At 41.6% G+C, this 26,771-nt stretch overlaps 1 protein-coding gene across 3 annotated transcripts in view; it reads right to left on the reverse strand.

Annotated features, from left to right (window-relative positions):
* The window catches only part of plppr1 (phospholipid phosphatase related 1), a 65,030-nt gene extending 50,346 nt beyond the window's left edge, over positions 1 to 14,684 (reverse strand). Inside the window, exon 1 of one of the 3 annotated variants that reach the window (XM_085463346.1) lies at positions 14,461 to 14,683. The gene's annotated coding sequence lies outside the window, so the exon portion shown is untranslated. Of the gene's footprint in view, positions 1 to 13,865; positions 13,987 to 14,460 lie in introns of those variants that run through there. The other 2 variants (XM_085463347.1, XM_085463348.1) reach the window with 2 other exon arrangements.
* Positions 14,685 to 26,771: the final 12,087 nt, after the last annotated feature.

The raw sequence follows: 26,771 nt of genomic DNA on the forward strand, positions 1-26,771 counted from the left end.
GCTGACTATGAAATATTGAGCACAGAAATATTGTACCTGATTGACCATCTCCTGGTCTCCAGCTGAGTTGTTCTGCTGGAGTGTGATGACTGTCTGAATGTCACAATGACAGAGTTTGTGATAGAGCGAGTGGCTGGGCATGGAAAAATGAAATATTACCTCCCGTTATCACTGCTGGCCTGTTGTTGCTGTAGCCTTGATGTGTCCTCTTTCTACTCTACTTGAACACATCTGTTACTGAAGTCTAAAAAAAAAAAAAAAAAAAAAAAAACCCATAATTTTTATGGCACCCTGGCTGCTTCAGTACATGATGTTCAGAAATACCAGCACAAGGAAATATACTGCCAAAGAAATATAATACCAGGGCAACAGAATACTAGTGGTCCATTCATCCAGTCTAAATTGCTAACAAAAAAAAAATTAACACCAGCTACTTCATTAGTGGGTCAGATCCCCTTTTGCCTTCAGAACTGCTTTAACTGCCACTATAGCTCATCTAGTGCAGCAGCAACCAATATGAGAAGGCTTGGAGTCTGCCCCAGAGTTTATGTTTCATTTGTGTTATGGTGAGGTCAGGAACAATGCTCATTGCCACAACTGTTGTCGTAATTTTATCTAATATGTAAATCTGAGTGTGCAGGTGCCTCTCCGTGACTGGTGCATCCAGGGGGACGGATCGCACCGATTGGCTAATGACCGCATATAATGACCGCAGCATATAAGAAGACACCGCCATGGACGGCCAGTCATTCATCCTCGGCCCATCCCAACCGGCAGACTGTATGTTCACTGTTTAGTAATGTTTGTTTAATGCAGGAGTATGTAGGGGTGGACCGCCTTTTTGTTTGATTACAGTTTTCTCCTGTTTTTGTTAGTTAGGGAGGTAAGTCATTGTCGTTTGGTTTAATTCTTTTCAATAGGTAAGCTTGATTTATCCCTGAGATAGGCTCCCTTTTGTTTGTTGTTTTGGCCGAAGTTATAATTCGCTCCCTTCCTTTGTTTCTAAATTCACTCATTGTAAATAAATCACTGTCAAAAAGTATTAATTGCGTGATGTGCTGCTTGGGGTTGGACGGGATGGATCACCCTTGTGTTATAGTCTGGCCACGCCTCGACAGATCATAACATAATATAGACTGTGATGTTTGAAAGATGGTCACTTGCTACCCAAATGTGCCAAGAAAAAAAATGCCCGCAGCATTACACCATCAGCACCAGCCTGAACCTTTGATACGAGGCAGGATGGATCCATGCTTTCATGATGTTTATGCCAAATTCTGACCTTACAGCCAAAATCACCCAAATTGTCCAGTTTTGGTGAATTACAGCTTCAGTTTCCAGTTCTTGGCTGACAGGAGTGGCACCCGGTATGCTGCTTCTGTTTTCAAAGTCGTTCTTCTCAGTTGCTGTTGTTTTCCTTTACCAGCTCGACCAGTCTGGCCATTTTCCTTTGACCTCTTGCATCAACAAGCAATTTTGATCCAGAGAACTGATGCTCACTGGGTCCAGAGACTTCCTTTGGTTGAAAGTCCAACTGTGTATTTGCATGCAGAAGTTTAAAAATATTCATCTACGTCTCAAATTATTTATGACCTCAATAAAAACTTTGCTGATAAGCTAATGATCTAAATCATTAGTTAACATGGCTTTAACCTGGGAATACACTGGGTGAGTGTCGTTCACACATTGTAGTAGCATTCCAGTATTGGAGCTTTTTGCGTGCATGGGGAATTTTATTTTTAACACCTATTGGATTTTCTATGCCAATCTTGTATCTGTCTTATTGCCCTCTGGGATGCACTGTGGCACCTCTAGTGGAATCGCAAGCATTTCTTTGAGTGACACCAATCAGCTCCATGCATTGAAGTCCCTCCTTACATATTACATCTGGTTTTAAAAAAGCAAAATAATTAACAGCCAAAATGCTCAACTTCAGCCTTAAAATAAAGAATCCATGAACCAATGGGGGGGAAGTCTATCCTTTACAGTGACTTCACATTCTTATGCAACACACAGAGTACGTAATGCGTTTTAGTAATGCTGCAGGCCAGCCAGCTAAACTTGGCACAGAGCTTGGGAAACAGGAAGCTCCAGATATGGGTGACAGTTCTCTTTAGGCTCATGACTACGAGTGCCCCCGTTCAAATCGTCTAAATGTTTTCATATTTAGCAGTTTTGCATAAAAATGGAAAACATGTTTTGGATGGTGACATGCCAACTGAGCATTTAGTCCGCCTCCACCCTACACCGATGTGACTTAATAACAGGACTTCAGAATAATGGCCCAATGAGGCTCACGGTTATGATTCACAGCACAAACTACGAATAGCTTTTTTCAACAAAATGTTTTTCCCGAAATGATCACCACAGAAAATGGTTGATGCAGAGCTCATTTTGCTTTTTCTTCTTTCGCCTCTTCTTCTGACTCCAAAACAGTGTGCAGCCAAAGAAACAGAGATGTCCCATGGCTAACACTCCTGCCAACAGAGCATCTTTGTGGCTATAAATAGTCAGTTTTCAATCTTCCCTTGTAGCTTCTTTAAAAGTGCTTCCTGGGAAATCAATCCCTTTTTTCAGATAGTAGGGTACATTATTTAATACTCTGCTGCTCAAGGATTAAATGACAAATCAATAAATATTTTTCAAAGTCCAAAGATCATTCCTGGATGGAAGATCCACAATCTTCTATTGAACCAACCTCTTCACACTAATGGAGTCTTGTCATTACACATTTTTTCCCACATACACATGTAAGAGTGTTAACCTAAAATAATGTCATCATCTTCCCTCTCCCGTCTCCCCCCAAACCAAAACGTCAAACAGGGCACTGACTCAGAGCAGATAGCGTGAACAGGACAGGAGACTGATAAATAGAAAGAGACATGAAGGAGGGCACACAGAGGACCAAAAAGAAGATAAACGTGTTGTAGGTGGGTCATTTGGGAAGAGGGAACTTTTGCTACCTCTTCTGGGTGTTAGCTTGTCTTCCTCCTCTTGCTATCAGCCACAGTTCCCCAGGCCTCCAATATCACGCTTACCACTTGCACATATGGAAAGTTATTTTTAGTGTTCCATATAGCATAGCACAACATATGCACAGGTGTTAAAGATACATATTGTTTGTGATATTATTGTAATAAAATTCTCTTGATTAAAATTGACTGTAATTATTTAACCTCATTAATTTATTAATGAAACTAAACATTTTACTTGTGCAATTAGATGAAAAAATATGAAAACTATTACAAAATAATTTGTCAAATGTGCAGCTCTTCCTATTAGATAATCAGCTCACATTTTAATTCATAAATGTAAAAAGAACTGCATGCCAGAAGATCAGGAACATTTTTTGGTAATGTAATACTCAAAAGATTCCCCTAGAGAGAGACTTTAAAGAAAGCGATGAAGCAAAGCTAAGCATGAACAAGCAGCAGGGAAAACACTAAGTTCGTTTCCCTCAGATGTTACCAACTGGCAACACACTCAAGAAACAGTTTTTTTAAAGTTTTTAAAAAAAATTTCTGTACATTTATTCAACCGCTGACCTGAGCGTCACCCCCACGTCTTTTTTCTCATTAAGCAAAGTGGCACTTGTTCCTGTAGCTCATTTTAGTTCATTGCTGCAGCCATTATGTGACAATGTCACATGTCTGAATTCTCATTTCTGCACTGGAGAAAAATGAAAATTATAATTAAAGGTTTAATTATCTCCTACTTATTTATTATGAGAACAATCTAAATAAATGCCAAGATAATATATTGAGTTTTAAATTTGAGATTCCCTCTTAATATAATCACATTTGACTAACTTGAGGCTAAACCAGAGTTCCTTATATATTTAAAATTACCAGAACTGTATGGAGTACCGTAATTGTCGGGCTATAAGCCGCTACTTTTTGCACCAGCTTTGAACCCTGCGGCTTTTAGTCAGGTGCGGCTTTTCTATGGATTGTCCATGATTTTTGTCATATCGTAAGAGGATTTGTTTTGTTTGTTCTGCTGTTGTACGGCACTACGTTGCCTGGCGGAAGGATCGGGGTTCAAGAGTGGTATGTTAGTCACACGTCCGTCCGCCAGGCAACGTAGTGCCGTACGAAGTAGCGCGAAAAACAAACTTCAAAGTAGCGCTACGCGTTCAGCGGGAGTCGTGGATGATGAGCGGCGAAAAACTTGCGAAAATCAAGTTATGCCCAACTCCACCGGTGGATTCTGACAGCGTGGAAAAGTGTGAAAACATCCACGATCACCAACGGATTTCTAAGGGCTGGACTGCTGCATGATGGAGAGGAGGACACCGCCACGGCCCTTCTGAGGGTGTTCGACTCCGACACTGACAACGAGGATTTCTTTGGTTTTGAAAGTGACAACGAAGGAGAGAAGCGGAGAGTGGATGACGAAGCCACCCTGAGCCTGTTCGTTCCGACACTGGAGAAGAGGACTTTGGTGGTTTTAGTGCGCAGGAAGAAGAGAAAGATGGTGAATGACTGACTTTTCTTCTTGTTAAAGCTGTGTCACTGCACCTGAGCCTAAAAGGTAGGCCGGATCTATTGTTCTGGTGTGCTGTAGGTTATTGTTATGTACTACATGTGCAAATATGTACCCATAACTTGTTTTTCAAAATATTAATAAAAGGGGTGTGTCTCCAAACAGCCATCTCTTTCCTGACAATTCGCTTTGTGCATATTCTCTTACATATGATGAGTCAACATTGAAACACCTGCGGCTTTTAGTCAGGTGCGGCTAATGTATGTACAAAACAGGATTTTCCCCTGATTTTAGCTTGTGCGGCTAATATTCAGGTGCGCTTTGTAGTCCGGGAAATACGGTAAATATCGTCTAATTTCGTTAGCAAACAAATGCAAATGCTTCAATGTAATTTGCATATAACTTGGGGAATGCATTTCCCCCCGAGGTTTCCATGTTTTCTAAAGCCATGTGCTCAGTGGCATTGTGCAAGTGTTTCTCGCACTTCCTTGTAACATCTCCAGATTTACGTCTATATTTAGATCAAACAAGCTCTTCATCCCTGAGTATTGAGCTATTTTTCCATAACAGCCACCAGAATCATCACAGCAATGTCCCCTAGACCCAGCTGGAGATAAGGGAGTCTTTCCCCTCAGAGATTTCTTAATATTTCAACACGATCATGCTACAGTGGCTTCTCATTATCCTTGTATCATTTCGTTTGAAAACTACATACCCTAAAAAGATTATGAGTGCTAAAACACCATTGGATATCTGCAATCAACTTTGATCATGCATCAAATAAGGATACAGCATGTGAATAGGCAGAGCTGGTTTTAGAGTAGGTGGTAAATATTCAGTAATATCCAGTTTAATCCTTTATAATTCAGACCTTTGCTGAGGACTTTCCGAACCCCCAATCAACACTAAAAGATAAAACAGTTCAAAAGTCCACAAACTGCAGCATCATGAGGCACTGTTTAGATCAAGAGGAAAAACTCTTTCCTGTTTGAAACTTTAAAAGTGATCTTTAAATTCATCAGGTAATGTTTATCCATTTTGGTTGGGGCTCAAGTACACCAGTGGCCTAAAATATGGCTGTGTTAGTGAAAATCTTTCTACCAATAATTTTGAATTCAATAAAAAACCAAAATAAGATGCACAGAGATGTGCGGATTGACCGTCTAGAGAACTGAGTCAGCCAATTTCCAGCATTCTTGGCTGAGACTAGTCAGGCTTGTGTATTATGAGTAGGGCTGAACGATATATCGCATTTGCGATAATATCGCGACATGATCAAGTGCAATTTTCTAACCGCAAAGGCTGCGATTATACTCTGGACATGTCCAAATTCATGGGCTGCATCCTCCTGAGGCCGCATTTGTAGACCGATTACGTCACAGCGACGCGCCGAAGGCTGTCCAAATTACTACCATATCCCAGAATTCATAGCGCGGCCCAGCCAAACTCCAGTTTCCAACAATGGCGGCCGCTACTAAGTTTTGAAATTACTCATACTAATCTTTCTGGGTCACAAAATAAACTTTTAAAATATTTTCAGGCGAGAAAGTAGTTGTGTAAACATCAAATATCTGCTCGGTTTATCAAGATATCCCATATTTGCAAAAGTGCTTCGACGTTTTCAGAGGCGTCTGCTACCCACCAGCTCGACAGCTAGCCGGGAGCTCGAGGGTTACTGATGCGGCCGAGAACGGCACAACTCCCGGCACATCATTTTCAGATCACCGCGGAGTTTCGCTGCTCGGGTTAAACGTAATATATAAGTCACTTAGACAACCTAAAAATGTTATTGTTGGGCTTTTTTCAGTGTTTTGTTTGTTCGTGAGTAAATCGGTTTGGCTGAGATTAAAGTTATTAGATAAAATAAAACTTTATTAATCCCCCGGGTGGGTTCCTCCTTGGTTTTCACACAGCTGACTAAACGTCAAACAGAAAACTTATTAAACAGAAGTATGAGACAGTCGAGAATTTACACCAGTGTCTGGTTATATTTTAGATAGCAAGAAGCAGACGGCCGAGTTTATTAAACTCCACCGAGACAGCGGTGACGCTAATCAGAAGGCTAGACCGTCCAATTTCACGCCTTTAAACTTTAAAGGCGTGTTTGTGTGTGTGTTTATACAATTGCTATTATGTTTGCACTTTATGTGTAATGTTACTGACTGCAGAGATCAGTAAGATGTGTGTATTTTTTATTTATTAGTTTTATTTATTTAATATTATTTTTTAATTGAATGACTGTCTAGTAGTTCACAGATGTCGAAAAACTGAGTGTGGTAAAGCCACTGATTTTTTTTATGTATATTTTTGCAATCTGCACATTGTACTGACTTTCATTTTAATGTTTACACCAGGGTTCCTTGCCAGCACTTTATGCTCAGATGTTTGTAAGCTAAAAATAAACTATTGTGTATGTTCAAATATACTGTTGTGATTGAAGAAGTTAAATAAAAATGTCAGTCATCAATTCATGCATCACCTCATGTTATCATAACAGAGGTCTGTCTTCCAGGAAAGAACAGTTTAAAATTAATGTAATATAGTATTGGCCATACTATATGATGTATTGCTTGTCTTTGTTTAATAATACAGAAGACAAAGACCTTAAAAAATAATCGCATATCGCATCGCAATCGCAATATTGGGGCAAAAAATCGCAATTAGATTATTTTCCATAATCGTTCAGCCCTAATTATGAGCCGTAATGCCATATGAGCATTATGGCGATGATGAGCCAGTCCGTTTCATGCATGTACAAAATACTCACAGCAGCACAGGCAAACAGCCATGCCCACACTCACAGCCACATGCATTCATTAGCATGGAAGGTAATGAGTAGGGGGAACCACTAAAATGTTTGCAAATAAACTACCAACGCAAAAACAGCTAAAGCTTAAGCCATCATGTGCTCAGAGTGAACCACAAGCCAGCAGCCTCGGTATGAGCAAAGGATCAAAGCAGTTACTAGGAAAAAATCTTCAAAAATACAGTTTTACATTTATATAGCAGACAAAGTACATCAAAAAGTACATTTGGAACCTTTGGGGGTATTTTAGGCACTCTTTATTTGGTATGCATGGGTCAGACAACACTCACTTTCAAAGTCAGCCTTTAATTTCATATCTATATCTTTTGTATTTGTGATGATACAACATCTGTCTGCAGACAGACAGAAAAAACAGACATAGAATCACCTGCCTAAGTACTCAAAACTGCCTTTTTAATGTGCCCTGTTACAGCATGTGTCAAGTTAACTAAAACTACTTTTGGAAATAAATAAACCTAAGGCTCTGATGGAAATGTTTATTGATACGTAGGATGTCTTCACGACTGTCAACTGCCTTCAAAAAAATCTTGTTTTGTCATACTTACTGTGATGCTACAATGAAAAATTTTCAAACACAAAATCTAAACTAAAGTGAGCAAATTGATACAGGAAATTTACCTAAACTACAGGGAGTGCAGAATTATTAGGCAAATGAGTATTTTGTCCACATCATCCTCTTCATGCATGTTGTCTTACTCCAAGCTGTATAGGCTCGAAAGCCTACTACCAATTAAGCATATTAGGTGATGTGCATCTCTGTAATGAGAAGGGGTGTGGTCTAATGACATCAACACCCTATATCAGGTGTGCATAATTATTAGGCAACGTCCTTTCCTTTGGCAAAATGGGTCAAAAGAAGGACTTGACAGGCTCAGAAAAGTCAAAAATAGTGAGATATCTTGCAGAGGGATGCAGCAGTCTCAAAATTGCAAAGCTTCTGAAGCGTGATCATCGAACAATCAAGCGTTTCATTCAAAATAGTCAACAAGAAGCGTGTGGAAAAACTAAGGCGCAAAATAACTGCCCATGAACTGAGAAAAGTCAAGCGTGCAGCTGCCAAGATGCCACTTGCCACCAGTTTGGCCATATTTCAGAGCTGCAACATCACTGGAGTGCCCAAAAGCACAAGATGTGCAATACTCAGAGACATGGCCAAGGTAAGAAAGGCTGAAAGACGACCACCACTGAACAAGACACACAAGCTGAAACGTCAAGACTGGGCCAAGAAATATCTCAAGACTGGTTTTTCTAAGGTTTTATGGACTGATGAAATGAGAGTGAGTCTTGATGGGCCAGATGGATGGGCCCGTGGCTGGATTGGTAAAGGGCAGAGAGCTCCAGTCCCACTCAGACGCCAGCAAGGTGGAGGTGGAGTACTGGTTTGGGCTGGTATCATCAAAGATGAGCTTGTGGGGCTTTTTCGGGTTGAGGATGGAGTCAAGCTCAACTCCCAGTCCTACTGCCAGTTTCTGGAAGACACCTTCTTCAAGCAGTGGTACAGGAAGAAGTCTGCATCCTTCAAGAAAAACATGATTTCCATGCAGGACAATGCTCCATCACACGCGTCCAAGTACTCCACAGCGTGGCTGGTAAGAAAGGGTATAAAAGAAGAAAAACTAATGACATGGCCTCCTTGTTCACCTGATCTGAACCCCATTGAGAACCTGTGGTCCATCATCAAATGTAAGATTTACAAGGAGGGAAAACAGTACACCTCTCTGAACAGTGTCTGGGAGGCTGTGGTTGCTGCTGCACGCAATGTTGATGGTGAACAGATCAAAACACTGACAGAATCCATGGATGGCAGGCTTTTGAGTGTCCTTGCAAAGAAAGGTGGCTATATTGGTCGCTGATTTGTTTTTGTTTTGTTTTTGAATGTCAGAAACGTATATTTGTGAATGTGGAGATGTTATATTGGTTTCACTGGTAAAAATAAATAATTGAAATGGGTATATATTTGTTTTTTGTTAAGTGGCCTAATAATTATGCACAGTAATAGTCACCTGCACACACAGATATCCCCCTAAAATAGCTAAAACTAAAAACAAACTAAAAACTACTTCCAAAAACATTCAGCTTTGATATTAATGAGTTTTTTGGGTTCATTGAGAACATGGTTGTTGTTCAATAATAAAATTATTCCTCAAAAATACAACTTGCCTAATAATTCTGCACTCCCTGTAATTTAAAAAAAAAAAAAAAAAAAAAAAAAAAAACACAGATGAGGTGAGTCACAATTCCTAACGCAGGTCATTCCACACAGCAAACGCTCAGATGATTTGTCTTTAAGCATGAGGTGGGTCACCAGGTTTCTGGCTGATCTCAGGCTGCACTGTGGTTAGCACGGAAACAGCAATTTGAGAATATATATTTTGAAACCAGGCCATGAAGTGCATTAAAAGTAATAAACAATATCTTAAAATCAATTAACTGAGTAGGTCACCATCCTCATACTGACAGTTCTGGTTACAAAAATGCCGAACAAACTAGCTCTGCTATTGATTCATCAATGAACTCTGGAGGTCCATTTAAAGGATCACATCATTCCCTTTCTCCTCTAATATTTCTAGTAGCATCTCTCTATTTAGAGTGTTTGACATTGACTTTTCCAAACAAATAACTCTCTCTCTGAAATTGTTGTAACTACTTCTACACTGTGGCTCCCAACAAACTCAAATAACTTTATATCCAAAATATAATGACTAAACAATGACCCTCCAATGTCTAACTAAACATTTTGCCTGTTCCATTTAACACCTAATTAACGTGTCATAATGTTATTAAACTATTTTTTCTCTAAATATTTACTTACATAAATTAGAATGCTTCCAATTCTGGAATAACATTAGTATAATTATAATCTTACAGTTTATTTGCAACACCGGTATTACGCAGTTGTTCCCTCCGAATTTCTATTATCTGTACTTATGAGGTATTGCTGAGTCATGTAGGCCCATTTAAAATGCATTTTTCATTCAAGTTTAAATCATTTGAACTAACACACATGCATCTTAGCTACAGATGTAGTTTCATCTAAGTGAGCCCTTTTGTAACAGTCACAGATTTCTTCTTAATATTGTGAAGTACCATGCTGCATCATCAAGCATTTTTCTATTAGCTCATATTCACCTTCTCACTTTTTGGGTAATTTTTAATAATCTCTCTTGCAAATATATATTTAACCGCATTATCTGGTGCACAACTGTCTAGCTTGTGGCAAAACAAGGGGAAATATTCATGTAGTATTGCCAGCGTTATTGCTAACTATCCCTCACTGAAGCTGCTTTCATGCATGAACGACAGTTTAAGGAGAATGGGGTCGAGATATTTTTCACTGCTTTCCTTCCTTACACATAGCACACAGCAGGACATGATCCACACGACTGAGGTGAGAGATGCCCGGGAGACAACATGTGATGCCTGTGAATGCAACAGAAAAATAAGCTGCACATCGATGTAGTTCGATAATCACGCTAACACTGTGCTAAGGAGCCAGAAGTTTAAAGACAAGCTCATTTTTGATCTGGCTGTGCTGGAAGTGGAAATTCTCACAAATGCACACCTTGTCCAGCTCAAAACCTTATCAGCTGCACATATCAGTCTTCTTAGATATGGGAAAGCACTCTCAACTCCAGCAGCAGACCTTATCTCACCCTTGGGGCAACTCATTCCCCAGAGACATCACAGTGACAGATATACTGCCCAATGAAAATACCCTCACAGCACTAATAACACCAGCCCCCACATGTAGTGGTAATCAAAGAGCAGACAGCAAAGCTCAGGATGAGTATGTGTGTGAGGCAGCCTGCATGTATACATGTGTGTGTGTGACTGCATGTGATCAATAATGAGTCTCTAGTGTGGGAGTAAAAGTGGTGCTGGATATCAGACATGAGTTCAGAGGTCACCGGTTTCAGCAGCTTCACTGCATTACTGATTTTTATTTCTGCATTTCTTTTTTAAACAGGTCATTTGCTGGAGTTTCCTTGCAATTATTTCTATTTATAACACATTAGGACCACATGAAGCCTGTCACGCTGACACTATATTTATTAAGTGCCGTATTAGAGCTTAGTGTATTTGTTTCCACAAAGAGCAGTAAAAATACAACTTTATTCAAGTTCAGCCTGAATTTACATGACTTCATAAAAAGGAATAAAAGAGGCAAAAGTGTTAACTTAGATATCCAGTGTTGCTGAGACAGCTCACGGGTAAGGATGTATATTGAATTTCACATTTTTATTTTGATTTATCACTTACTTATGTGAGGACGAAATGATGCACTAGAGCATAATTTAATTTTCATAAATCTCACGAGATGCTTTACTCTGCTCCAGGCAGATCTCTGAGTATTTCATCTGGAGATTAAGGATGATAAGACAAGCACATTTTAGCTATAGAGTCTTGGGTCATGCAGAAGCAGGGATGCAGTGCTTCCCTGCTAGTATATCTCAATCACTACTTTGTTAGGTGCACCTGTTCAACTACTTGTTAAAGCAAACATCTCTAATATATCGACCAATAGCATGGCAACAACTCAGTGCATTTGGTCATGTAGACATGTGCAAGGTGACCTGCTGAAAATCTGCATCGTAATGGGGAAGAAAGACAATTTAAGTGACTTTAAACACAGCATGGCTGATCCTGCCAGACCGGCTGGTCTAAGAATCTCAGAACAGGGATTTTCCCTCACAATGATCTCTATTTACAGAGCATGGTCCAAAAAAGAGAAAATGTATAGCCAGTAAGCCACAGTTCTCTCTTGTTGATGCCAGTGTTCAGAGGAGAATGCCCAGTCTGCTTTGAGCTGATAGGAAGGCAACTTCCCGTTGCCTTCCTATCAGATGCAGAAGAGCCTCTCTGAATACACAGCAGATAGGGAGCAGAAGACCACACTGTGTGCCTGTCCTCACAGCTAGAAAAAAGAAAGATCTCAATCCAACGGAGCACCTTTGAGATGTGGTGGAACAGGAGATTCATATTATGGATGTGCAGCAAACAAATCTGCAGCAACTCTGTGATGCTATCACATCAGTACAGACCAAAATCTCAAAGGAATGTTTCCACCATCTCATGAAATCTGTCCACAAAGAACTAAGGCAGCTCTTAAGGCAAGTACTGGAAAGCTGTACCTAATGAAGTGGCAAATAATTGCAAAGTCTTGACAAGTGCATTTTTATTATAAGGTTCAAGGAGGACTGCAGTGCATCCTGCAATGTATATAGCCAAGAGTAAACCATATAAAAGGCAAAGTCTATAAATAGCTCGGTGTAATACTCACTGCTGTTTTTTTCTTTAAATCTAAGAACAATGTTAAAGAAAAATGGGACAAATCGTTAACGTAAATGGTGCTAGTATATGCTGAACATGTTAACTGCAGAGGCCCACAGAAAGTGTCACTGTGCTGTTAAAACTAAAATGATCATATCAATAAAGAAATGTGACCTTAACTGCACATTTTTATGGGAGCAACCACACACCCTAATGAGGTTTCAACTTCATGACCCAGTAGTCATGAAGTATAGTTACAGTATGTCATTGCCAGGCATATGACGTCATTGTGACCTCAGCCTGTCATATTACTACATTTCATGGAAAGGCAAAACACACACACAGACACACACAAACCCAAAACTATGGCCTTTGCTGTGTAGAGTGAGACCTCCTACACAAGCCTTCCTGAGTGCAGGCGATGTTTACATGTACTACATAGTGTGATATATCGACACACTCATGTAAATGCATACTTGTGCCAATAAGGAATTGCATGTGCCAAGAGGAGTCTTGTATTCTGCTGAAAGCCAAAGAAATGCTCCCCTGATGCCCAGCCACATGCCATCTGTCTGCTGCATGATATAAATCCTCACTATGCAACAAGGACGAGCATGAATACACCTGTAAAATACAGACACGCACACACAAAGAGGAAGGCAGAGAAATTCACAGGTTCCAGCTACAAATACTAACTAGAAATCTGCCTCACTGGGCGGGTCACGTTATCCCATCTTATTCCAAGTGTTCAGCCAAGAGACACGTGGAAGATTTAACACACATGGCAACATGCATACAACTTCTGTAAAGACAATATTTGCCCATTACTAGAAATGGAAGCAGACAGCAAATGCAATTAATGTGCACGACTCACACAAACAGCACTTCTTCAACAGCATATGAGGAAAGAAATGACTTCTAAGCACCTGGGCACTATTTACCGACTGTGCTCCTGAGCTGGGAAATGTATCATTTTATAGTTAATGACACCAGATTTTTTAATACTTTGTATTAATTGATCACAATACTTTACACACCTCATATTAAAAAACAATCCTCGAGCATTTTGACCCAATGAAACAAAAAAAAAGCTTTAAAAAGGACAGTAGATAAACGCTTACAAATTTATAAGGGTTAAACACGCCTTACCCCATAAACGTTTGCATTCTTACTATGTCATCACTTTAGAAAAATAGGTTAATCTAAGTATTGTTGTACACAATTCTTTCTGAATCTGAGGCCGAGGCTATACATCCATTTCAGAATAAGAGAGAAACGATACCTGCGGACACACACACGCTGATTTCGCGGTTACCCCCTATACACCATCACACATCTTCTACCAACCACGGGATTTCAGTCATTCATCAGAAAGGCATCTACTGCGCCGTGCGTGTCTGGGAGGGCTGTGGACTAGGCAGTCTCCGATTTGGGGGGGGGGGGAGATGGGCCAATTTTTTATTTTTTTATTTTTTAGCTGGACCGAAAACACAATTTTGCTCAGCAACAGAGGCGACACATTTGCACAAACCTCCGCTTGTTGTTAACGGATACACAATACAGAAGCAGATGAAAATAATCGCCAAAAACAAAATAAAAATCATATCTGTGTGAGCGTAAAGCGCCACAGGGAGGTCACTGTTGCTGCTGGCAGAGACAGGTGTCTAAATACCGATATCGATTCTGTGCGAGCTTTAAAGCCATTATTTTCCACGCATTCTCACTGAACCCACACAGAAAGCCTTTTTCATTGAAGAGGACTCCAGCGCTTTGACTTGATTAAGGTCCGAACTTGCCCCAGCAACAGACAATAGCTGCACAGTCCCGTTTCCTCTCATTTCTTCCCCACAGCATCTGCGGGCAACGCAAACACTTACCGCGATGAGATGGAGAAATATTCCACATAAAATGTGACTCCATTAAAGAAGAAGGTGAAGAATGTGGGTGGGGGGGAAAGGGGGAAGCCGTGAACTGCACCCACGCTACTACCGCTACTACTACTCCATCGGCTGGGCAAAGCGTCCGCTCTCGGTTTGTGATGTGGATCACGCAGCGTGTGAGCCCATGAGAATGGATGCTGTGCCTTTTCGGGGGGCGGGGACAAGACGCGTACTCATCTCCAATGGAGCGTATTTAATTCTGTGTAGGGACCCTTGTGTTACAATCAAGTAGGCTGTGTAGCCCACTTTTATCCAGCCACCCTGCCCTGTAGACCTCCAGGTTAGGGGGGAAAAAATCCTGGATTTATTCACCTTGTCTCAGAAAGACAGCATGATGTCTGTTCAGGTCTGCTTAATATATTCATGGAGCGCCACACGTTCACAGGTGGATGCTTTCTGAGATGTGGGTGCTGCTGATTGAATTCTGAAGATTCATACCGGCGCTCGTGTTTGGTAAAAAACAAACAAACACGATTTTTGCGATACTGTAGGTAATTCAGATTCATTTTTGCTTATATCACAGAGATGTCGACACAGGTGGATTTGACGATGAAATGTACACACATTAATTCCAAATATGTGATAATTTATATACGCCTGAAATTACTAACAGCGCCTTTAAAAGGGCACTTTCAAAAAGTTTTCTATGCAAATCATATCACACACCTCTCCATGTTGCCTGTACGCATCAGATGTGGAGCTCCTCCAGAAGCAGTATGGGCACACTTTACTTCCTCGTTGGTGTTAGACCCGCCTCCACAGAAACCGAGTTTATCCAATAGCCTCAATCCTTGAAGTAGCTATGCTTCTGGATTTTTCAGCCCCATTCAAAGGGGAGTGTTCTTACTCTAAACCATGTAGGGCTAACGCCTAATTCTAACTTTTTTCCTTTAGTTTTGAGACTTTTTTATATTCAGGATTCCAAGGGGAAAATTATAAATATTACAGAATTCTGAAAAAAAGTGACAATTCTGGGATTAACGTCAAATTACAGGTTACAATTTCTGAAAAGAGTTCATTCAACGCATATGGGTGGCCCCATTCCTTTTCTGTACAATCTTATCTAATGTTTTTAATAGTAATTTTCTTAATGACATAATGTGCCTATCTGAATAGATTTGTTACCTGGTGTTATGCTAGTTTTAGACATACCTACAGGTCACTGTTAGCAGTGGCTGTGTTGGGGTTTTGAATGAGTACAAATAATTGGGAGACAGTTTGATGTGTATAGAAGCACACTGGTAGTTTTTGATTGCTTATTTGTGAAGGATTTTTTCTACTTTTTGTAGTGTGGCCAATGTTTTTAAGTGTCTGTTTAATACAATTTCAATAAAACTGCACATATGGCCAGTATGAGTGCAGATGAGCAACAGGACAGTAGAACACAACTTTGTGAGTTTGAGGTTTGAGAGATCCTCAGTGACATATTGCACCCTCTCGATGGTGAATCTGTTAGTAGGACAAAGGTACAGGATCCCACTTTTTCAAACGTTTCATGCCCAGAGATCTTTTCTACCTTGTATTTTAACACGGTTGAACAAATTTAGTTCAACAGTCCATGCTGGGGTCCCCATCTTCCTGTTCTATTCATTTTTGGTCTATTTCTTTAAACACAGGTAATATAGTATGGGGTGGGGGGTATTTGCATATAGTTGCGTTTTGATTTTGAGCTGATTTTACTGAAGCACTTTCTTGCTGCGAATGCATGTAGCTGTTATTTTTATGGTTATGGTTATATTTATCCAACAGTTGCCACTAGATAAATGTGTAATTTCTGAAACCATAGTAAATGTCACAGCTGTTTTTCCATTGATTCATAAGGCTCATTTTCTCAGTTGTCTAGTCACCGATCACCAGTTTTTAAAATAGCTGTGAAATTTATATTGAAGAGTTCAATTTTAGGACATGCCTCAATTTCCAGAGGCGAAATTCCTTCTGAAATATAATAAACCCAGTGATAAACCAAAGAAATATTCTGATAATAAGAAGCATTCTGAAGGGTTTTATGCTTAATTAATTGCCAAGGGCAATTGTTAAAGCGTTGTCCCTTTTTGTATTACGCATACTCATACATACATGATCACTTCCTCAGTACAGGGGCATGGTTATGCTAGGGAGGGTTTGGGCTAAGATTTTACTTCTATGACTAATTAGAATAAAACACATTGATGGATAGAACCACAGTTCATTTTGATAGCGCTATTACATCATGGTTGAATCTTGTGCTTAATTATACATTACATGTTACATTGATTTGGTTGGGTATTTATTTCTAACAGAATTTTCTGGTTTCCCTTCCCGAGGGAAGACCATTTCTACTTCTTATCCATGTTTTTTTCCCCAAAGTGTAGCTTATTGAATAATTTATCTTGTCTCAAAGGATAGACTAAATACCCACCTCTCCAACCCAGTAACTTGTAGCATTAGCACTGTGAAAGCACTGCTACCATAACTGGGACGGATGCATTTAAGCCAAATCACAGTATTCATCACTGCTACAAGAAACACTGGTGTGTTCAGTGATCTAGATTCAGCGAGCATGCTACATTACACTCCATGCTCAGGCTCCCCATCTTCCTGTCCTGTGCATTTTGAGTCCAGTTCTTTCACTCCTCCGCTTCTTTCTTAGTAGCTTTAGGTCACACCTACCAAGCTGAGCATGTAAATACAGGTATAAGACCTGATATTACAGTAAAAATCAAGAAATGTCCAAACAGCACAAGTTGATTAGCAAAGGGGATGCAAAATGTTATGGATGGATTTGTATCTAATTTTTGGTACTAAATGGGGGCAGTGATAGCCTAGAGGAAGACAATCGTGATTGGTACTGAATGGTTTTAGGTACAAGTTAACACATTATCTGAAGCATAAACAATAACAATAATTTAAAAAAATTTAAAAACAAAACATGGGTCATAGTTTTAAGTACGGGACTGCACATCCATGAGCTAATATGCTAGATGAGGTATTAAATTAGATTTGTAAGTTATTTGTATGTTATACAAGTAGTAGAGAACTTCAAGTTCAAAATGTTGGACCTGTCACAAACAAATTAAATGTCAGTAATTTAGCTTGCAAAAAGGGAAAAAATTCCCTTTCTTAAATAATGTGTTATTAAAAAAGAACCCAGATGTAGTCACATTTCTTTTGAAAGAATGCAAAGATAATTAGGAATGATCCAAAATGTAAAAAAAAAAAACAGACTCAGTAAAGAAAAGCCTCAAAACTAACAGCAGCATGAAATGATATTAGTAAATGCATTTACAGTAAATACTTTCCATTTGCTTCTGCTTTTTCTCATGTGATGATGATATACCATGGGACAGCTGCATAGGAATGCACAGCTGGATGGACTTGTAAAGACTCCTGGGTTAACACGTGCCATTTGGTCTCCAGAACTTCATCAAAAGAATATTGTCTAGCAACATTTTACTTTTTAGTGTCAGGCATGTTTGTGGTACTTCTAAAATACTGTAACCTGTTAGTCAGACTGAAATTCGTGTTTATACTAACCAGCCGCTTTGTTAGGTCTCTTTTTCAGCTGCTTGTTAATACTCGTTATATGACAGGAATTCAGTGCATTTAGGCATGTAAGCATAGTCAAGGCAATCTGCCAAGATTTAAATAATAATGCAAATAATGGTGATTTAAGTGACTCTGAATGTGACATGGGTGAAGGTTCCAGAAAGGCTGGTCCGAGTATTTCAGAACCTAGTGATTTGTTCTGTTCTGCTTTGTTTACTCCAGGGAGAGTGCACTAAAAATGAGAAAATATCCAGTGTGTAGCAGTTATCTGAGTGAAAATGCCATGTTGATGCCAGAGATCAGAGGAAAAGGTATGTGTGCAGAAGGACATCTTTGGATGCATACCCGCCCTATGGAAGACATCCTGCATCGTCCCGGTCCCCAAAAAGAACCAGCCCAATGAGCTGAATGACTTCCGACCGGTGGCACTGACGTCACATCTTATGAAGACTCTAGAGCGGCTCTTCCTCAACTTCCTCCGACCACAGGTACAACATGCCCAGGACCCACTACAGTTTGCATACAAGGCGGGTGTCGGAGTGGAGGATGCCATCCTGTACCTCCTACACAGAGCCCACTCACACCTGGATGGGGGAAAAGGCACGGTCAGGATCCTGTTTCTTGACTTTTCCAGTGCCTTTAATACCATCCGGCCCTGTATGCTTCAGGAAAAACTGAACAGGATGGAGGTGGACCCATGCCTGGTGGCTTGGATCTCCGACTACCTCACCGACAGACCACAGTACGTCAGGCTGAAGGACATCACGTCTGACACTGTGGTCAGCAGCACAGGAGCACCACAGGGAACTGTGCTGTCCCCTCTTCTCTTCACCCTGTACACCTCTGACTTCTGCTACAACTCTGAATTATGCCATATTCAGAAGTTTGCAGATGACACGGCCATCATGGGGTGTATCTGGGATGATCAGGAAGAGGAGTACAGAAGTCTGGTGAGGAACTTTGTCGCATGGAGTCACACAAACCACCTGCAACTCAACACCTCAAAGACTAAGGAACTGGTTGTGGACTTCGGGAGGTCCAGAGAAGGTCCACTGCCGGTTCAGATAGAGGGGGAGGAGGTGGAGGTGGTCAACAAGTACAAGTACCTCGGGCTGTGGGTGGACAATAAACTGGACTGGTCATGCAACACAGAGCACCTGTATAAAAAAGCCCAAAGCCGACTGTACTTCCTCAGGAGGCTGAGGTCTTTTAACATCTGCAGGAAGCTCCTGAGGATGTTTTACCAGTCGGTGGTTGCTGGAGTACTTTTCTATGCTGTGGTGTGCTGGGGGAGCAGCACAGCAAAGAAGGACTCATCCAGGCTGGAGAAACTGATCAGGAGGGCTAGCTCTGTGGTCGGCATGAAGCTGCACACTCTGGTGACAGTGGCAGAGAAAAGGACATTAAAGAAACTGATGGACATTATGGACAATGCTGGGCATCCTCTGCACACGGCCATAAACAACCAGAAGAGTCTGTTCAGTGACAGGTTGCTTCTCCCCAAGACAAGAACTAACAGACTTAAAAACTCCTTTGTCCCACACGCCATCAGACTGTTTAACTCCTCTCTGGAGGGGAGAGGGAGGGGAAACAGGAGGACAAAGGAGGGAACAACTAAGCTGTAGTGCCTCTTCACCTCACTGTACAATACCTTTTGTGCAATACTTTTTGTAAATAGTCAACAGTGCAATAGACTCAATACTTGAAATGTGCAATTCACTTGTATTTTTATTTTTATTCCTATTTATTCTATTTATCCCCTTTGTATATTTTATTTATATTTGTCTCTGTATTTATATATGTGTGTGTGTGTGTGTGTGTGTGTGTGTGTGTGTGTGTGTGTGTGTGTGTGTGTGTGTGTATATGTGTGTGTGTGTGTGTGTGTGTGTGTGTGTGTGTGTGTATATATATATATATATAACAATTCTGTAACTGTAACTTCGGTCGTTGCTGTGCTTTTTTTTGGAAGTCGAATTTCCCAGAGGAACCCACCCGAGGGATTAATAAAGTTCTATCTTATCTTATCTTATCTTATCTTATCTTATCTTATCTTATCTTATCTTATACCCCGTCACACCTTTAAGCTTATCAGCTACAGCGGCAGAAGAGGACACCAGGTGTGGCTCCTGTCAGCTAAGAACAGGAAACTGAGGCTTCAATTCACTCAGGCTCACCAAAATTGGATGATAGAAAAATGGAAAAGGGTTGCCTGGTCTAATAAGTCTAATCTGCTGCAGCAACATTCGAATGGTAAAGTCAGAATTGTACACTATATGAAAATATCAATCCATCCTGCCTTGTCTTTAAGGCTCAGGTGGTGGTGGTGTGATGGTAGGGGCAATATTTCTTTAGCATTAGCTTAGTTTGGTTTGTACCAACTGTGCATATCTTAAACACCACAGCCTACCTGAGTATTGTAACTGATCATGTCCATCCCTTTATCACCACAATGTACCCATCTTCTGATGGCTGACTTCAGCAGGATAACATGCCATGTCACAAAGTTCGAACCATCTCAAATTGTTTTGTTAAACATGATAATGAGTTTTTTTGTAGTCAAATCACCTTCACAGTCACCAGATCTCAATCTAATAGAGCACTTTTGGGATGTGGTTGAAAATGAGATTCACATTCATAGCAAACAACTGTGTGATGCTATCACATCATATCAGTCAATATGGAACAAAATCTGTGAGGAACATTTCCACCACTTTGTTGAATCTCTGCCATGAAGAGTTAAAGCAGTTCTGAAGAAAAAAGCATGTCCGACTCGGTACTAGCAAGATGTTCCAAATATAGCAGCTGGTGAGTGTATATCTATGGCTCATCAGGAGGGAATATGTTGTGATAGTTTTCAAGTTCCTCTTGCTGGAATGTCTCAGATTAATCAGATTGTGTTTTGTTTACTAATATTTTGTTGACACTTGTACAAAAAATTTGGTGTTTCCTCATTAAAATAAATGTGCTGTTACTACTGGCTGCTTTGCAGGACACATCCTGATTGTAAATGTTGTATATAGCTGGTTAATATGCTACTGAATTTGGCATGATGAAGCATTTATTTGTTTGAGTCCTATAATATACTGAACTGGGTGGATTAAACATTTAATTGCTACTGATAGAACTTCAATAAACGCAGAATTTAAAAAACGAAATACTGTATTTGAACCAGTATGATTCTTTAGGCCAGATGTTCCAGCATGTCCAGTTTTGCTGCACTAAATTTACAAGAGTCAGAGTCAGTCAGCTGGGAAAACTGGTTTACAAGAGAGAGGTCAACTGAGAGTTATTCAAACAGTCAAACAAAACAGCCCGGTGTGGTCAGAGCACACAGGATGTCATTAGAGTAGCAGGAGCACAGTGTTTGTTACAGTAGTAATCTGATATTGAAAATCCCCTTCCCTGAAAACATAATCAATATTCTGAACAGTAATTTACAACAAGAGCATGATACATTATTTTCTGGGAAATGTAAGAATTTAACCCCACCGCTACCAGCTGTTTTAGCAGATTTATGGTTAGCGTTCACATATTTGGTGGTCATATGTTCAGGGTAAAAGGAGATTTCACACCTGAATCTAATTTACATTTACCTGTGTCCTCTACTGTTTATCCATGAAGATCATGAAGACATCTGCTGTGGAGACATCAGCCTATGCCCAAATAAAGAAATTACATGAGAATTGCCATGTAGTTCTCACAGGTCTTTCTGGAGCATCAGACAGCAGCACACACTAACACCATCAGAGACTCTGATGTGTAAAATAATTACATTTTTATCAATATTTTTATATGCACCTAAACTGACATATACTGTACAAACACACACACAGAGCAATATCTGCTTTCATTGCATCCCACAGCACGCTTGTCATCTCATATAATCTATGCCTGTTATACCTGTTATGCTCCCCATCTGCCAAAGAGGCTTGACACAGACTCAGCAGCATAGTATAGTGTTTTACCAGTAATAAAGCATAGTGGTAAGAAGATGACTGGAGTGCAATCCAACATCTAAACTGAGTTTGGAGTCAAGAGTCTAAATATATATGGTGCTCATCTACAGTTTAGATGATGGGGTTACATAGTACCCAGCTTTACTCCTCTGCAAAAAAGCTAAAAAGAACAAGGGGAACTATTACAGTAGAAAAGAGGATGTGAAGACAGGTGGGCAGAAACAATTATCAACAAAGACGTGTGATTATACACCCATCAAGGTTATTAGGGTGTAAGAAATATTCTGGCTGAACCACAAATAAATGTATAATAGAATCATTTCATGTCAGTCACTGAAGAATAATTTAAAATGTTTACTCAATTCAACTCAAATTTCTTTTAGAGCACATTTTAAAGCAACTCCCACTGAGGAAGTTCTTCCTTCCCACTGTCGCTCAAACACTTGCTTATAGGATGTCATCTGATTCTTAGGGTTTCCTCTGTTTTCTTTTTATTATTGCAGAGTCTTTACTTTACAATATAAAGCACCTTGAGGCAACTGTTGTTGTGATTTGGTGCTATATGAATAAAACATGCTTGAATCAACCCTGATTTATAACTTTCTAATATTGTAATTTCTAATAATCGTAATGTATTTTTTTTTTTTTTTTTTTTTGCCTGTCCCGTTTGGCTCTTTTGCCATCAGAATTGTTGTCTAAAGGCAAAGAAAGATGCCCAACGGATTTACTTTACCAAACTGACCATCCCAGCCTTGCCGTAATGGTCCATTTGATTCACCTTTTATTGTTTATTTTATTTTCACTTACTGAATACAGGACAGACTTGACTGGGGGAAAGAAGGGGAGAAAGAAAGAGGGAAAGAGAAACAGCTGAGAAGAGGGACGGGGGAGAAGGGCAAAAGACAAAAACCAACAGAACGGGCAGAGAAAAAAAAATGCATATATCAATCACCTGGATCACCTGCTGAGAAAGAAAAAAGAAAGCAAGCAGAAGAGAACAAGAGTAATAGAATAAACAACATCACAATGATATATGGGAATATGACAGTAAATACTAAATGTTAAACATTATTGTGCAGCACATAAGATCAACAGAACACAGTGTGCTTTGAGGTAGGAGCCAAAAAGGGTGTAGTTTGTGGGTGTGATCACCCGTGTGTACACCTGTGAGCATGGACGCGCTTGTTTTTTGTTTTTTAAAAGGTTCCTTCATGTAATAATCTGCTAGAGGGTGTGGGGGGGCCACAGCCCCATCCTCCAGGGCGTGAAGCAGGTGTGGAGGAGATCAAAACTCCAGACATCCAGAGGCCCCCAGAACACAAGAGACCAAGGAAGACCAACAGAGGGGCAGCTGCGCCACTGTCCCGGAAAGAGCTGAGGAGAGTCCCAGATGAGGGCTCACTCAGCAGCCGCGGAGCAGAAGCCAGGGGGAGTTGCAGTGACGCGCCCGTGAGCTCCGCCGGCAGCCAGCTGCGCCTGAGTGACCGAGCCCCAGGCCGAGAGGCCGGGGGCACCCCACCTCCGAAGTGGCCCGAGCGAGCCCCAGGCTCCAGGCCCCGATAAGCGGCCGCCAAGGAGTGAGCCGGTGTGTACCTGGACGCCCATCCCCGGACACAAAGAACCACCAACGCACCGATGTCTGAGGGGGTCCGCCACTGGCAGGGGAAGTGGTGGTAGGGGGAGATAGGCCTCCAAACCTTGGAGGGCCTGAGATGTCCCCAGAGAGGTGGCGCCTGACACCCAACCTGACATATAGACACAGACGTACAGGCACACACAGATACAAACATCCATTCCCACCCTCATGCTCTCATATGCACTTACTCCACACTCAACCAACGTGGAGACAGACATAAAGAGACGTTGTACACACGATCACACTCCCCAAGCGTACTCTACAAACCGGGTCTAGGTGCCCCCGCCCCTGGAGGGGGGAACTGCACCCAGACCCAGGTGGTGTTTCCCTTTTCCCTGCGGTGGGGGGAGGCAGACCGCCCCGACTCCGCAGCAGCAGGAAGGCTCCACACTCCAGACCGCAGTCGGACGGCCAACTCCTCCTCCTAGTCCTAGCCCCCCTGCTCCAGCAGGTCGCAGAGAATGGGGGTGAGAGAAGACTCCAAACCTCCCTCCACCCGCTCATTGTAGTGTTGATGCATGTGTGTTCTAAGGTGCATTTAAAACCCAGGAGGGCATGGAGCTACCTGCCAGAGAGCAGCAGGTAAGCGCATGGTCCCTCCTGCTAGCCCTCAATGTCTACGTGTATTTAAAATTGAGAGGTGGGCAACGATGCCAGGGGTGGGGTGTACACCCTGATGGTACTTTGGACTCCGTGTATCGTGCCCACCCCCAAGATCCTATATGTATGTGTAATGAGAGTGTGAGTAATGTGAATGTCTAAGTTGTGGGATAAAATTGAGGCAGAGGCAGCCAGAAGGGGACAGAGGGGGGGGGGGGGGGGGGTAGCCTCCTCTGCACCCTGGTGACATACCCCTACTCCAAGGCCCTGCATGTGTGGGTGGTTGTGGTGGAGCGGGAAGAGGGAGGCAGCTGGAGATGGGGAGGGAAGGAAGGGAGGGGCAAGTGACCCCTCCCTGGGGCCAGCTCCCCCGCTGACCCCAGTAGGCACCCCCATACTCCGCGACCCGCCAGGGAAAGGGGGCCCAGGCCCATCCAGACCGGGCCCAGTGCAGCAGCGCCGCCCGGCCCCACAGAGCCCGGGACAGTCCACCCAACCCCACCACAGAGAAAACTGCACCCACCCCACCATCCACTCATCTTCCAGACTACATAAGACAATAAACACCCAGGCTGAGATCTTCCTCCACCTCTCCTGTATCTCCCCCTCCTGCAGAGGGAGCTCCTGAGGAGAGGAAAGCTCCTGCAAGATGTGACAATCTCCCCCACCAGTTGAAGAGCCCCCCAGGTGGCTCGACGCACCGGCGGCACCCTGCTCCAGGGCTGGGCCCCCATGCACCCACCCGCCCACAACCCCGGCAACACACCAACCAGGACCCAAGCCCCCGAGGCCCGGTCCGGGTCCCAGCCCAGAGACGGAGCGCCCCCAGAACCTCACGCCCATCCCGGACCCACCCAGGGGCAGCCAGGCTACCAGGTCAGTAACCCACGTCCGTCAGCACAGACCCTCCCCTAGCCCCGCTGCACGCAGCCGCGAGGAAACAGTCACCTGAGAGCCAACAGAGCCCCTAACCGGACATGACCGCTACCCCGGGTTGAGCCCCCCAAGGAAGATGCCTCCGGGGAACCCCCCGACGCCCTAAGCCTGTCCCTACCCCCACACCAATCACAACAGTGAAGGCGGGACCAAACTATGACCCCCCACCCCCACTAGGTGATGGAGCTGATCAAAGGAGCCCAGAGCAATTGATCTGATGTGGTGGCAGAGGCTGTATCAAGACTAATGTAATCTAATAGATAATTTCTATATTGGTTAGAATTAAGATTATTTTTATTTTTCCAGTTCATGAGGACTGTTTTCTTGGCTATGCATAGGGCAGTGAAAACCATATGGTAATGTATTTTAATAATAATGATCTATTAGTAATCTGTAATCCAGTGGCAGCACTGATACCCAAATATATCAGCCTTCCTTTGAGTTAGTTTTTATTAATCACTTTCAAGGCCCTGCACATTTGTATGAACCAAGAGGTAGCAAAGGATGGTCACTGCAGACTGAAGTCTGGCCTCACCAAACAATCAGTAGTAAAGAGAACTACACTTATAGAGCAGGAACTATTTTTTCTGGCGCAACATTTTTGCAGAATCATTTCACTACAGCTGTCTTTTCCACGTGGGCACCTTTTCACAGTACAGTCAATTTAAATAATAATCTTCTTATGAACAAGAACATTTTTATACACATAAAGTGTAAGCTAAAAAGATAACAAGGCTTATTATATATGTGTGTCCTTGTGGTGTACTGCAACATGGTAGTCATGCATGCATAAGGAAAGTGTGACTAACCAAAAAATGAGTGTTTGGCCTTCAGGGAAGAAAGGGACCACGGGAAAAATGAAATGAAATGACACAGATTTATGCAACATCCTAATGTAAGGCAAGAGTCTGCCAAAGCCTAACCGATCAAGGCCTTTTACTTCTGTTCAAGCAACCATGCATTTCAGGTTCTACCTAAAATTAAATATATGCTAAAACACATTTTAATACCTTAGTTTTCGTTCAAATTTTTTAACATTTGCTTTTACACTTCATTATGGTGACATGCTCTTTAACTGGAAAGTTTCACACATGCATATGTATATGTATCCATCCATGTATGTGCATGCACCTATTAACATCACGTTAATATCTGTACACTGTAGATTTTAGACCAAATGTGAAGCAACTGTGGGATTTTAGTAGTCATTTATTGATTACTACAATATTACTTCACATGTGTAACATTCTCCAGAAGTCCCATGTTTCCCCCATGTAACAAATCAGCAATAGTGGTATGTCCTCTTCATATTGTTGTCACACAATTGTATTAATGGCAGAAAGGCATGATTTTTACCTTTTTAATGTGTGCAATGTGTATTCTGTATTTTAGCGTCTCTGCTCTTTTCACAGGATTGTATGAGACTAATGATAGTCACACTCCAGATCTCCCTCTTCAGCAGTTTGCCAACTGCCATGACTCCTCTCTCCATGCTCTCAGTTAAGTCTCTCAGTGGGTTTCAAAAGACTCTCGCTCTTTTCTCCTACACTAATAAGAAGCTGAATTTGTGCAACTGTACTTACTGATGGAGCCTC

Source organism: Copadichromis virginalis, linkage group LG7 (genome assembly GCF_057382275.1).
Source record: "Copadichromis virginalis isolate Kocher_CV1m ecotype Utaka linkage group LG7, C_Virginalis_male_GT1.1, whole genome shotgun sequence".
Classification (NCBI taxonomy): Eukaryota; Metazoa; Chordata; class Actinopteri; order Cichliformes; family Cichlidae; genus Copadichromis; species Copadichromis virginalis.